The following is a 16,073-nucleotide window of genomic DNA, read 5'->3' as shown; positions in this document are numbered from 1 at the left end:
GAAATGATTCGAGCTTTGTGACATGGTGCATTATTCTGCTGGAAGTAGCCATCGGAGGATGGGTATATGGTGGTCATAAAGGGATGGACATGGTCAGAAACAATGCTCAGGTAGGCCGTGGCATTTAAACGATGCCCAATTGGCACTAAGGGGCCTAAAGTGTGCCAAGAAAACATCCCCCACACCATTACACCACCACCACCAGCCTGCACAGTGGTTACAAGGCATGATGGATCCATGTTCTCATTCTGTTTACGCCAAATTCTGCTTCTACCATCTGAATGTCTCAACAGAAATCGAGACTCATCAGATCAGGTAACATTTTTCCAGTCTTCAACTGTCCAATTTTGGTGAGCTTGTGCAAATTGTAGCCTCTTTTTTCTATTTGTAGTGGAAATGAGTGGTACCCGGTGGGGTCTTCTGCTGTTGTAGCCCATCCGCCTCAAGGTTGTGCGTGTTGTGGCTTCACAAATGCTTTGCTGCATACCTCGGTTGTAACGAGTGGTTATTTCAGTCAAAGTTGCTCTTCTATCAGCTTGAATCAATCGGCTCATTCTCCTCTGACCTCTAGCATCAACAAGGCATTTTCGCCCACAGGACTGCCGCATACTGGATGTTTTTCCCTTTTCACACCATTCTTTGTAAACCCTAGAAATGGTTGTGCGTGAAAATCCCAGTAACTGAGCAGATTGTGAAATGCTCAGACCGGCCCGTCTGGCACCAACAACCATGCCACGCTCAAAATTGCTTAAATCACCTTTCTTTCCCATTCTGACATTCAGTTAATGAAGTTCAGGAGATTGTCTTGACCAGGACCACACCCCTAAATGCATTGAAGCAACTGCCATGTGACTGGTTGATTATATAATTGCATTAATGAGAAATTGAACAGGTGTTCCTAATAATCCTTTAGGTGAGTGTAGAATGGCTAGTGGTTGAAATGGGTACTGCAGTCCACATTCAAAATATTGTTTTCCCCGCCCTCTCTTCCTCAGACTCGACACTGAGACTTACACCATGGACTGTAAAAAAAAATGGATGTAGTGTCCGTGAAGTCACCCATAGGATTCTGAAGAGCAGTTTTGAAGCGTAAAGTAGGGACGAGCTGGCGGTTGCCATCTTGTCAGCGTGTCATCGCGCGTCACTCCCGGATAACAGAAAATGGGGAAAGAGGCGGGACGTGGGCGGAGCTGAGGTGACGTGATGACTAACAGACAGCAGACAAACGCGAATCCACCTGTCACTCAAAGTGGCCACGCCCTTAATTATGCACAACTTTAAGGCTTTCTATAATGTAAACGAATAAGTTATACACAAATTCACCCCCCTCACAGTTGTCATGAAGGGCAAAATTAGCCGTATAGACCAAAACCACAATTTGTCTCAGGCTGCAAACATGTTTTAATCTGCTGTTAAGTTGGGCATTTGAACATGGGGCGCAATGAGATTCTGCTCCCTTCTGGAGCCTGTCCTTAGCGGCCAGTCGATGAATTGCAGTATAAGTCACAAGAGAAACTGGGGGAGGTTGCCGCTTGACTTACACACTGAAAGTTGATGAGTTGATTTATCCACATTTTAATGTGCTTCTGTTCATAGAGATTTTTAGATGGATGCTGAGGCTTTTTAGGTCGGGTAGAATCTGCGATCTCTGACTCAGTTTGTTTGCTGGCGTCCATGGCAGCAATATGCGTTTTTTTCCGCCAACTGGCAAACTGTGGTGTCGAAACTGGCGGCGTGTGGTGTGGCACAGACCAAAACTCTGCAGATCTTGCACAAAGAGCTACATAACACACTAAAGAGAAAAGAAAACAAGAAAATGCATCATATGACCCCTTTAAGGGTGCAGGGGGCAAGTTCGGACACAGCCCAGGACTATCCCCAGAAAATGGGGACATCTGGTCACCTTAATGATAGGTGAGGTATATTGCAGTTGCTCCGCCAACGAAAGTAGTTCCACAGTCAAAGCAGAATCACTGCTTCTCTAAGCAACAGACAGTTGACGTTCCTGAATGAATCAGTGTTTTCAACAAATCATTGTTTCAATGAAATGTGTCACGGCGTCACCGACTGGTGTAAAGATGTAACCCGAAGAAAAATCGCACCACTAATGCACAGACTGACGTCTAAATGCACAAGCTGAATAATGTTGGCCGCCAATCAAATTCGAGTACCGGAAAAGTATTTTATCTGTACAAAAACAGTCAATTTTTTTGACTAGAGGTTATTTTATACCTGTTTTAGTGTCCACCACTTAAAAGGGATACTAACAAGCCACACGATTTGAAGAGTGTAAAATATAAAGCAGAAAATGTTTGGGTTTTAGTTTAGGTTTTATTCTAGACACACATTAATCTTTTCTCTATTAGATTTGAAATGCTGCTGAAGACATTCATCTGTGAACCTGCACAAGGATTCATGTCCCAGAATGTTTACACGAAAGACAGGGAGCTAAATTCATGTTGGCTCGCTCGTGAGAATCACATTGACAGTATAAAATACAGTCAGCTAGTATACATGAAAACACATCCACGAGTCAGAGCCTGCCAGTGAGAACAGAGGAAAGAAAAGGATCTCATTTTGGATTCTATTTTAAGTCTTGCCATTGGCACTCCAATTATATAAGCAAAAGTAAGGAGGGGGGCATGATTTAAATGGCAATAAATAATGATGATAAATTATCGATCGTCTCAAAATTTGATTGCTTCAATTATTTCCAGGCAAAGACTTGTTGCACGTGTTACTTTGGGACAAGTCAGACGGGTTATAGTGTTTGAATCTAAACTCTCTTCCAACGCCTCTGCATCACATTCAAAGTGTGGAAGTAAATATAAAAAAATAAAACGATTCAAGATGTGTGTTTTTTGCAGGGACATTTCGTTAAATAAACAGAGGTAATAAGGCCTTTGTGATGGAAATTACACATATAAACCGTTGCTATTGTTCAACCCAAACATGCATAGAAGAAAATCGGATAACTAGACAACTAAATCATCTCAGATGGAAGCTGAGTACTGTAGTACTCATGGCATTTCTGCAGTATGCACTCCACTTGACCATTTCCAGTGGGACCGGTGAACTGTTAAAATTCACGTTGATTTGACATATTTAAAGTCATAAAATATGAAAGTCATCCATCCAAGTTGATGGAGAGACATCACTCTCAACATAAGGAGGTCATGTGACAAAATTGAACACTCTAAAAAATCTTGGGTTATTTTTTTCTACCAAAAAAAGACTGCTGCTAAAAGAGTCTTTTGGGTCTTTTTGGGGGGGTTATTTTTTCAGTATTTCGGTAGTTTTTGTTTAACCAGATCCTGGGTCAGATGTAACAACCCAGTGTTTGGGTAGTTTTTGTGTTACCCAGATCCTGAGTCAGACATAACAACCCATGTGTTTGGGTAGTTTTTGTGTTACCCAAATCATGGGTCAGACGTAACGACCCGGTGTTTGGGTAGTTTTTGTGTTACCCAAATCATGGGTCAGACGTAACGACCCAGTGTTTGGGTAGTTGTTGTGTTACCCAGATTATGGATCAGATGTAACGACCCAGTGTTTGGGTAGTTTTTGTGTTACCCAGATCCTGGGTCAGATGTAGCGACCCAGTGTTTGGGTAGTTTTTGTGTTACCCAGATCCTGGGTCAGATGTAACGACCCAGTGTTTGGGTAGTTTTTGTGTTACACAAATCATGGATCAGATGTAACAACCCATTGTTTGGGTAGTTTTTGTGTTACCCAGATCATGGGTCAGACGTAACAACCCAGTGTTTGGGTAGTTTTTGTGTTACCCAGATCCTGAGTCAGACATAACAACCCAGTGTTTGGGTAGTTTTTGTGTTACCCAGATCATGGGTCAGACGTAACAACCCAGTGTTTGGGTAGTTTTTGTGTTACCCAGATCCTGAGTCAGACATAACAACCCAGTGTTTGGGTAGTTTTTGTGTTACCCAGATCCTGAGTCAGACGTAACAACCCAATGTTTGGGTAGTTTTTGTGTAACCCAGATCCTGAGTCAGACATAACAACCCATTGTTTGGGTAGTTTTTGTGTTACCCAGATCCTGAGTCAGACGTAACAACCCAATGTTTGGGTAGTTTTTGTGTAACCCAGATCCTGAGTCAGATGTAACAACCCAATGTTTGGGTAGTTTTTGTGTAACCCAGATCCTGAGTCAGATGTAACAACCCAGTGTTTGGGTAGTTTTTGTGTAACCCAGATCCTGAGTCAGACGTAACAACCCAATGTTTGGGTAGTTTTTGTGTAACCCAGATCCTGAGTCAGATGTAACAACCCAATGTTTGGGTAGTTTTTGTGTAACCCAGATCCTGAGTCAGATGTACCAACCCAGTGTTTGGGTAGTTTTTGTGTAACCCAGATCCTGAGTCAGACGTAACAACCCAATGTTTGGGTAGTTTTTGTGTAACCCAGATCCTGAGTCAGATGTAACAACCCAATGTTTGGGTAGTTTTTGTGTGACCCAGGTCCTGGGTCAGACGTAATAACCCAGTGTTTTGTTATGTCTTTGAAAAGATGCAAGCAACGCAGAGATAACTTATGAACATACCTTTTACTCAGACTCACTTTTCCTCACCTCCTGGTACAATCCTGTACCATTCGATCTACTAGTGCCACCCACAGGACAAGTGGTGACACCACATCTAGCTCTCTTTTAACAATTGTACTTGGTATTCACTTCTGTACACACTGACATTGGAATAATTGAGCTGAGCTGAGCCCGTATCCAGCATTAACTCCACGTTCTGTGTTGTCCCACATGCGCTAATTTGAACAGTACACAGTCGTGATAAGGGCTTTCTACCGTAAGCACAGTCACATCAGGAATTGAAATCTCACTTACGTTTCGTGTCCACGGCACACTTTAGCGAAATGTCCTCTTTTCTTGCATGCATTACAGATAGCGTCTTTGGCAGGGCATTTTTAAAAGTTGTCAGTGTGCTGTTTTGAACCACATCTGTAACACATTTTCCCTTCAGATGTAGGTGAGTGCATTGCCGTCGCTCCTCGTAATGTCTGTGCGTTTTTCCCCATTTCGCGGCCAGATCTGTTGTACTGAAGACGTGACTGTTGAGTAACTTGTACATCCGCCGGTTTGCTCATCACGTTTGCCTCTGCTACTGCCGTTTCTATTTGGCTGGCAATTGTGACAGCTTTTCTCAAAGTAAGATCCACTTCTAGGAGTAAACGTTTCCGTATGCGGTTTGGATTTGTTTTTTCACCAAGTTGGTCCTGGATCATTTCCTCCTCCATGGCTCCGAATTCGCATGTAGCCGCAAGCTCCTTCAGCGCCACCACATATTGATCCGTAGTTTCACAATGTCGTTGTCATCGCTGTCGAAATCTGTACCGTTTAGCTACCACATTCACTTTTGGCTCAAAGAATGTGAGAATAGCTTGCAATGCCGTGTCGTACTCAAAGCAACAAACAGGGAGTCACCTAAACGTCTTTTCGTGTGATGGAAACGCCTGATGCCTAGCATTAAATTGTATAGATACAGAATATAAATACTTATGACGCTAAAATATGTTCTGCACACTGTACACTGATTGTTTATGGACAGGTTATGGTGCCAGTCACAGCATATTTCGGCTAAACAGGGCGGCGGTCAAAAGTTAGAAGTTCCCCTGCTGAACATGATACAAGGATGTAGTGTCGTGACGTCACCCGTAGGTTTCTGAAGAGCATTTTTAAAGCCCAAAGTGGTGGAGTCGGCCGCCGCCGGGACGTGGGTGGAGCAGAGGGGTCTGGTTGCTGAAAGCACGCCCCCCTAAGAGTGACAGCAGCGGCAATCCACCTGTCACTCAAGTGGCCACGCCCTTAATTATGCAGAACTTTTACGGCTTAAGTCCTTTAAGTACTTTAAGTCCTTTCAAGCTTTATAATGGCAGTGAATGGCTGCATCTATCCATCATATAACTGGGGGGTTAATAAAGGCCTTCTGAAGCGAAGTGGTGCGTTTGTGTAAGAAAAATATCCATATTTTTCAAACTTTATAGACTAAAATAACTAACATCCGGCAGATTGCCGTACGCATCGATTTACGGCGAAAGAGTAACCCTTGACCATTGAACCCTTGACGCATGCGTATTGACGAACGCAGAAGCGCAGAGGATTGAGCAAAACAAAACACCCGTCATGAATTAGAGTTTAAAACGAGAATTTTAAAGAAAAATAAAGAGAAGAGGGGCTTGAGTTTGTTGCCCAGCACAATCCACAAGATGCGTCAAAGCTTGCGATGCTCCTGTACATCGTGTCAAGGGTTACTCTTTTAGCGCAAGTCGACTTGTGTACCGCTGACCGCCGGAAGATAGTTATTTTAGTCCATAAAGTTTTAAATATGGATATTTTTCTTACACAAAGCATCGCTTTGTTTCAGAAGGCCTTTATTAACCCCCCGGAGCCGTGTGGAGCACTTTTATGATGGATAGATGCACTTATATGGACTTAAAAAACAACATAACCATTCACTGCCATTATAAAGCTTGGAAGAGCCAGGATATTTGTAATATAACTCTGATTGTATTTGTCTGAAAGAAGAATGTCATATACACACAGGATGACTTGAGGGTGAGTAAATCATGGGCTAACTTTCATTTTCGGGTGAACTAACCCTTTACATCAACCCATTATACTGGGTTAAATAAATAACCCAATTTGCTGGGTGAAATGTGTTCTGTCCTATATTTACCCAGACCTTGGGTTAAAAACATCCCAAATGGGTTGTTTTTAACCCAGTGTTTTTTAGAGTGTAGTATACAGTTTGAAATGTTTATTGTTGCATATTGCACATACTACTTTAAAAAAATAGTCAAGATTACTCTAGTTTTCCATTTTGAATATAGTCTATGTATAGGCGTTTCTGTGATGGAAATTTAGCATGCAAACAGTTATCTTTTCACAACAGCACAGTGGAAAGAGAGGAATGAGATGAGATGGCACTTGTTAGGGTGTGTGTAGCTGTGTTTGGATTCATGCAACAGATATGTACACGAGAGAGAGAGAGAGAGAGAGAGAGAGAGAGAGAGAGAGAGAGAGAGAGAGAGAGAGAGAGAGAGAGAGAGAGAGAGAGAGAGAGAGAGAGAGAGAGAGAGAGAGAAACAAATGTACAGTAAGTGATGATTGTATCTGGCATGCAAGCAGCGATTACAGCTCAGGTGGAATGTTATCAGTGCCCGATAATATTTTACTGTCTCCATTTGAGTTCAGCCAACCAGAACCAGAGAAAAATGATTGACCTGAAAAGCAGAAGGTGTTTGTGTCCATAAAGGCGTGTGCTAGAAAGACGGACTTCTTCATCTCTTTCAACAGCGAGATTAGAGCTAAGAATTATGAGATGCTTTTTGTCTTTATCATTTCAATACTTTGTTCCTTTAAAGGCATTCCTTCCCTAAATGCATTAATGTAATAATACATAACATCAGTGTTGCATATTTGCATTTCAAAAGCTAGCAAAATATGTGCGGATGTGCTGGTGCTGTATGACAGCTGTCTTCTGTTCTTTGTACAACATCACATACTTTTTATTTAAAATAATATACTAGAGCGCCTCCTAGAGCAAAAGGCAAAGCATGACACTGAAATACAATTCATAGCAAATACATCATGTTATTTTGTTTAGTACACAATTAATAACTGAAGCATTTATATCTATAGACTTATCAGTATTAAATTTGCTTTCTAATAAGCACCTTGAAGTGTTTTTAAAGGGATAGTCGACCCAAAAATGAAAATTATTTTCATCATTTTCTCATCCTCATGTTGTTCCAAACCTCTGTGAGTTTCTTTATTCTGTGGAACACAAAAGAAGATATTTTGAAGAATGTTGGTAGAACCAAACTGTTTTTGTTAGCATTGACTTCCATTGTATGGATAAAAGAACGGATTCATTTCTCAAAATATCTTATTTTATGTTATAGAAAGCCATAGGCTACAGGTTTGAAACATAGACTGTAAAAATTGCGCTGTAGAAAATTGAAGTGAAAATATCCCGGAAAGGTCGTTGCCAGTAGCGTCAGGGTATGCATGTACGTATGGGCCTGGGGAACACGATTACAACCGAGGGAGCCCGTTTCAGTGGTGGAATCGCGGTATCAATTAAGATCCCTCCCATACTCCTGCTCCCGCAGACTCATTTGCGAACACAGCTGTCAATCATGACGTCACACCCCATTTTTATAGCATCAATTAACTAACTAAATACAAACTTACTGGAAAAACGAACGCATGAACATATGTCTGCAGGATAAGAACTAAGTAAATTGACAGAAAACATCTTTGGAAAAAAGTTATTTGAAGTGAAATTGTATTTATTAGTTTGGCTTGCGTCCCATTTGATTACATGGAGAGGGCGGGGTTTATGACTTGGACTGCAGCCAGCCACCAGAGGGCGATCAAAATGCTTTGGCTTCACTTTTTGGGAGCTTTTCAAAGCGTCGAATCAATTGAACCAATTGCTTTGAAAAATTATTCAGTGTTTCGAAGCGCTCAAAACGCCACACGCTAGTGACCCATGCTGGTCAGAACAGTGTAAATGAAACACAAACATGCATAAAATGCTATTAACTTGTCCATGGATGGCTCAGCTAAACAGCCAGGCTCCGAACCACTGATTCAAAACAAAAGATTCGTAAAGGTTGTGAAGCTTCATGAAGCAGTGTTTCGAAAGCTCCCATCACTTCGTCACACCCCTACTTTTCAGGATGCGTGGTTCACACTTTTGCTGCCATGTTGTAATTACCGTGAATAATAAAGCTATGTATGCTTTCGAATCGCTCTCACGGTACTTTGATAACACCCTATTCCTCGTCTGGGATCGTGCAGAGCCTCTGAAGCCCTTCCTTTGAAACTGCATTAATTTGGACCTTTAACATTTTGGTTGTCATGGAAATCAATGGTTTGGAGAAAAATCCTGAAATGTTTTCCTCAAAAAAACATATTTTCTCTTTGACTGAAGAAAGAAAGAAAGACATGAACATCTTGGATGAGATGGGGTTGAGTAAAATATCGGGACATTTTCCTTTTGAAGTGATCTAATCCTTTAAATCTGCAGTGGTCAAGTCGTAGCTCTCAGAAAAAAAATAGGAGTTTACTCGTAATTACAAGTTCTACATGCACAGGAAGGCTTTTTACAGTTCAGAATCATTGCGGTTATTACGACATAGCATGAACCCTCTTGCAAAAGCATATTCTCTTGCATATTATTTCCATCACCACCAAACAAACATTGGTCAGACGGCAACGTCGTAGGCAATCCTCGGCCAAATAGTCGTGGTAGGACAGCATAAATAAGGTAAAAATATGTAACAGAAGATTTCCTAAAAATGCATTCAGATATGTCTGTTCAACATTCATTTTGAACTATTTTTCAACCATGACGGGATGTGTCAGTGGGACGTCTTTACGGCGGCCATTAATGGCGCTTTTCCATTACCAGTACCAGCTCAACTCGACTCGGCTTTTGGCTCCTTTTTCCATTGCAGATAGTTCCTCCACAATAGTACCTGGTCTTCATAGCAATGCCACAGGAAACTTTTTCGTTCCTTGTTGCCCCATCAAGCTCTCGCTGGATCCTCTCTTTGGCAACCAAACAAAGGAAACCTCCTCGTTTGACCACGGTGTATTCTTCCGAGTTGCCATAATAGTAATGGGCATATCACGCAATCTCTGGCCAAACTATTTAAAAATGGCGGGGTTATTCAGGATACTCCGTCTGGTGCGTGTAATGATGATGCAGTGAATAGAGACAATTCTCTCCGACCAATCAGCAGTCAGCCGTGTTTTCACGTCACATTTAGTATCGCCTCAGCTCGCTCAGAACCTCGCCGGAGGTGATACGAAAAAAAGTACCTGGAAGCAGGTACAGGTACAACTTTTACACAGTGGAAAACCAAACAAAGGCGAGTCGAGGCGAGTCGAGGTGAGCTGTGTAGTGGAAAAGCTCCATAAATGTCCAAATGTTTGCTGGGCAGTTTTGCATTTGTGTCTCAGGGAATGCAAAACCTTTGTGCCAGACCTCTCTGAAGAATACAGTTGCGATGGTAGTGAAGAGCGACATGTTGATGGGAAAAAAATATATTAGAAAAAAATTTAAATGTTAATGTTTTTGCGTTCGCTCGCAAAATGTTTGCAAATGCTAATTTCTCAGGGGAATGCAAGTTTTGCAAACGAACGCAACGTTTCTTGGGGAACGCAAAACATTTGCAAGAGAACGCAAAGGCTAATGTTTCCTCCCATTTTTTCCATCACCATGTCCCTCTGTAGTACGGTGACTGAGACTGTCAGTCCTTAAAATTCATCCTTGCATCCTAACATCTCATTTTGCTCTCCACTGAGGAAAGCAAGTCAGACTTATGAGGATGAGTAAATGATGACTAAATATTCATTTTATAGGTCGATTACCCCTTTAAAAACATCAGATCTCTGCTTACTATAACATGCATTCACACATGAGCTTGCTGCACACTGTAGATTGTTGTTACTTCAGGTTAGTAGCCGTATTATTTTGTATGTGGCAGGAGCAGGTGGATTCAGTGTTTGTTATCAATGGCTCCCTCTTGTGGCAGACGAAAATACTGCATTTTGTGGGTCTCACCCAAGGAGGTGTAAATGCCTGAAGAATGCTACACTTATTATTTCCATTCATATCAATGGTATCACAATACAGATTCAGTCAGAATACATCACTACTTTTAATGGCTGTCAATGTTGATCACCAGCACCGGATAACTTGAAAGTGCTAACCTGACTATCCTTGATCCCTTGGGATTTGTATTTATTTATTATCAAAGATTGGTTTGGTTAGCATTGTCCAGCACGGTCATAATTTTGCTTATAGAGCAGAAACCACTTATAGCAGCAAATGTAGGTTAATAAACACCAAAATACAGTTTATTAATTCATACAGATTTTTAAAAAGATCATTCAATTTTAAAAAAAATATTGAAGGAAACTGCATATATATACATTCACTCACCTAAAGGATTATTAGGAACACCTGTTCAAGTTCTCATTAATGCAATTATCTAATCAACCAATCACATGGCAGTTGCTTCAATGCATTTAGGGGTGTGGTCCTGGTCAAGACAATCTCCTGAACTCCAAACTGAATGTCAGAATGGGAAAGAAAGGTGATTTAAGCAATTTTGAGCGTGGCATGGTTGTTGGTGCCAGACGGGCCGGTCTGAGTATTTCACAATCTGCTCAGTTACTGGGATTTTCACGCACAACCATTTCTAGGGTTTACAAAGAATGGTGTGAAAAGGGAAAGACATCCAGTATGCGGCAGTCCTGTGGGTGAAAATGCCTTGTTGATGCTAGAGGTCAGAGGAGAATGAGCCGATTGATTCAAGCTGATAGAAGAGCAACTTTGACTGAAATAACCACTCGTTACAACCGAGGTATGCGGCAAAGCATTTGTGAAGCCACAACACGCACAACCTTGAGGCGGATGGGCTACAACAGCAGAAGACCCCACCGGGTACCACTCATCTCCACTACAAATAGGATAAAGAGGCTACAATTTGCACAAGCTCACCAAAATTGGACAGTTGAAGACTGGAAAAATGTTGCCTGGTCTGATGAGTCTCGATTTCTGTTGAGACATTCAGATGGTAGAGTCAGAATGTGGCGTAAACAGAATGAGAACATGGATCCATCATGCCTTGTTACCACTGTGCAGGCTGGTGGTGGTGGTGTAATGGTGTGGGGGATGTTTTCTTGGCACACTTTAGGCCCCTTAGTGCCAATTGGGCATCGTTTAAATGCCACGGCCTACCTGAGCATTGTTTCTGACCATGTCCATCCCTTTATGAACACCATGTACCCATCCTCTGATGGCTACTTCCAGCAGGATAATGCATCATGTCACAAAGCTCGAATCATTTCAAATTGGTTTCTTGAACATGACAATGAGTTCACTGAACTAAAATGGCCCCCACAGTCACCAGATCTCAACTCAATAGAGCATCTTTGGGATGTGGTGGAACGGGAGCTTCGTGCCCTGGATGTGCATCCCACAAATCTCCATTAACTGCAAGATGCTATCCTATCAATATGGGCCAACATTTCTAAAGAATGCTTTCAGCACCTTGTTGAATCAATGCCACGTAGAATTAAGGCAGTTCTGAATGCGAAATGGGGTCAAACAGAGTATTAGTATGGTGTTCCTAATAATCCTTTAGGTGAGTGTATATATATATATAGGCTATGCATTATTGCCCATATGCCTTACTCTCATAGAAGAGGGTTTGCTGTTCATCACAAGGTTGACTGCAAATAATGAACAAATGATTGCTAACACCAGATGGAGAATGAGAGTATGAATAACCAGAGGGACTGCAGTACACTTTAATAACAAAGCTAATGTGTGTGTGTGTGACCAAATGTCCCTACAAGTATAATACCAGTAAATGTATACCTTGTGGGGTCTTTTTTTGTTCCCATGGGGAAAACAGCTTATAAATCATACAGAATAATCTTTTTTGAAAATGTAAAACTGCAGAAAGTTTTGTGTGATGGGTATAGGTTTAGGGGTATGGTTAGTGTAAGTGGAGAGACTATACAGTTTTTACAGTATAAAAACCATTATGTCTAAGTCCCCCTAAAACATGGAAACCCAATGTTTGTCTGTGTGTGTGTCTAAGTAAATCATACGTTATAGGGAAAAAATGTCTCCACAAAGATGGCAATATCCCAAATCCTTGTCCTTGTCCTTGTGGGGACATTTTTTGGTCCCCATGAGGAAAACAGTAGGCTAAGTGATGTTTTTTGAAAATGTAAAATGCATAAAGTTTTGTGTGATGGGTAGGTTTAGGGGTAGGGTTAGAGTGTGTGTGTGTGTGTGTGTGTGTGTGTGTGTGTGTGTGTGTGTGTGTGTGTGTGTGTGTGTGTGTGTGTGTGTGTGTGTGTGTGTGTGTGTGTGTGTGTGTGTGTGTGTGTGTGTGTGTGTGTGTGTGTGTGTTTGTTTGTGTTACTTCACACCTCGTACCGTGGGTCTATTCTGATGTCTGTGGTTTCAGGCTAGTCCTGCATGAGACACTGGAAGGCTTTCTCCCCTATCTTATCTTTCCCACTTGAGAAAACATGATTTACATTCATCTATGTTCTTCTGAGCTACAGATAAAATGGTCTTTGTTTGTCTAGAGAAGTTTATTGCCTTTGGATACTCGCTGGGAAAGTTATGTCCCGTGGGATAACCATACTGGATCCGTAGGGCTTGATGTTTGATCACCAACATTCCTAATCCTAAATCACTTTTGGATAAAGGGTAATATGTAATAGACTACACTGTCACCTCATAGATCACAGGGGACAAACAATAAGAAATCTTTGTGTTTCAAATTAAATCCACATCTGCTTTAATTTGTCTGGTATCATTAACTTTTATGAGAGGTGTGAGTTGTCAGATACACTAGAGTTATTGTCTTTTATGTGTCATAGATTAGCACAAGTGTTATAATGCAGTAGTAACCAATAGCACTCAGCTGCATTGGGCGTTTGAATGGGAGGGTTTTCCCAGCTTTATTGTGGACATTTGTGAAACTGTTTTGCTGCATGTGCAGATTATGATTCGTGCAGTCATGGTTATTTGAGCAGTATATCATTATATGTTTTACCGTTTATCTGCTTTATAACGAATAGTTACTGTAGCCTTCATCAGCCATCAGTTTAGAGGCTATTGTTTTTCTTAATAATATTATTCAGCAAAGATGCATTACATTTATCAAAAGTGAGAATAAACACATTTATAATGTTACAAAAAATTTTCCACAAAAATATAAAGCAGTGCAACTGTTTTTCAACATCGAAAGTAAGTAATGTTTCTTGATCATCAAATCATACATTAGAATGATTTCTGAAGGATCATGTGACGCTGGAGACTGGAGTAATGATACTGAAGATTCAGCTTTGATAACAGGAATAATGTAAATTTTTTAACATAGTTTAACGTCTAGGTATTTTATTCTGTATCCTTTTTGAGTAAAATAAAAAAAAAATGTATGCAAAGCATTAGGTGTATTCATCATGCGAAAAGGCAGATGCAACATTCGTTTAGGTGACTCACATCACGCCCCTGTGTGTTGCTTTGCATAGAATTTAACGATATACAGCACAACACATTTATAGATAAAATAAAAAGTGCACAAAACTGTTTTTTAATTAGGAAATGCACCAATTTGATGGAGCTGCACTGCTCTATCCTGAAGAGATTGTAAAAAGCCTGTGATAAATGACTCAAACACTGGGTCATTACGTCTGACCCAGGATCTGGGTTACACAAAAACTGCCCATACACTGGGTTGTTATGTCTGACCCAGGATCTGGGTAACATAAAAACTACCCAAACACTGGGCTGTTATGTCTGACCCAGGATCTGTGTAACACAAAAACTACCCAAACACTGGGTTGTTACGTCTGACTCAGGATCTGGTTAACACAAAAAATACCCAAACACTGGGTCGTTACGTCTGACCCAGGATCTGGGTAACACAAAAGTACCCAAACAATAGGTTGTTACGTCTGACTCAGGATCTGTGTAGCACAAAAACTACCCAAACACTGGGTTGTTACGTCTGACTCATGATCTGGGTAACATAAAAACTTCCCAAACACTGGGTTGTTACTTCTGACCCAGGATCTAGGTAACACAAAAACTGCCCAAACACTGGGTTGTTATGTCTGACCCAGGTTCTGGGTAACATAAAAACTTCCCAAACACTGGGTTGTTATGTCTGACCCAGGATCTGGGTAACACAAAAACTGCCCAAACACTGGGTTGTTATGTCTGACCCAGGATCTGGGTAACATAAAAACTGCCCAAACACTGGGTTGTTACTTCTGACCCAGGATCTGGGTAACACAAAAACTGCCCAAACACTGGGTTGTTATGTCTGACCCAGGTTCTGGGTAACACAAAAACTGCCCAAACACTGGGTTGTTATGTCTGACCCAGGTTCTGGGTAACACAAAACTACCCAAACAATAGGTTGTTACGTCTGACTCAGGATCTGTGTAGCACAAAAACTACCCAAACACTGGGTTGTTATGTCTGACCCAGGTTCTGGGTAACACAAAAACTGCCCAAACACTGGGTTGTTACTTCTGACCCAGGATCTGGGTAACACAAAAACTGCCCAAACACTGGGTTGTTATGTCTGACCCAGGTTCTGGGTAACACAAAAACTGCCCAAACACTGGGTTGTTATGTCTGACCCAGGTTCTGGGTAACACAAAACTACCCAAACAATAGGTTGTTACGTCTGACTCAGGATCTGTGTAGCACAAAAACTACCCAAACACTGGGTTGTTATGTCTGACCCAGGTTCTGGGTAACACAAAAACTGCCCAAACACTGGGTTGTTACTTCTGACCCAGGATCTGGGTAACACAAAAACTGCCCAAACACTGGGTTGTTATGTCTGACCCAGGATCTGGGTAACATAAAAACTTCCCAAACACTGGGTTGTTACTTCTGACCCAGGATCTGGGTAACATAAAAACTTCCCAAACACTGGGTTGTTACTTCTGACCCAGGATCTGGGTAACACAAAAACTGCCCGAACACTGGGTTGTTATGTCTGACCCAGGTTCTGGGTAACATAAAAACTTCCCAAACACTGGGTTGTTACTTCTGACCCAGGATCTGGGTAACACAAAAACTGCCCAAACACTGGGTTGTTAATTCTGACCCAGGATATGGGTAACATAAAAACTCCCCAAACACTGGGTTGTTACTTCTGACCCAGGATCTGGGTAACACAAAAACTGCCCAAACACTGGGTTGTTATGTCTGACCCAGGTTCTGGGTAACATAAAAACTTCCCAAACACTGGGTTGTTACGTCTGACCCAGGATCTGTGTAACACAAAAACTGCCCAAACACTGGGTTGTTACTTCTGACCCATGATCTGTGTAACACAAAAACTACCCAAACACTGGGTTGTTACGTCTGACTCAGGATCTGGGTAACACAAAAATTACCCAAACACTGGGTTGTTATGTCTGAACCAGGTTCTGGGTAACACAAAAACTGCCCAAACACTGGGTTGTTATGTCTGAC

This window comes from Gobio gobio (genome assembly GCF_949357685.1).
Source record: "Gobio gobio genome assembly, chromosome: 21".
Taxonomy (NCBI): Eukaryota; Metazoa; Chordata; class Actinopteri; order Cypriniformes; family Gobionidae; genus Gobio; species Gobio gobio.
Note: the sequence above shows the minus strand (reverse complement) of the source record.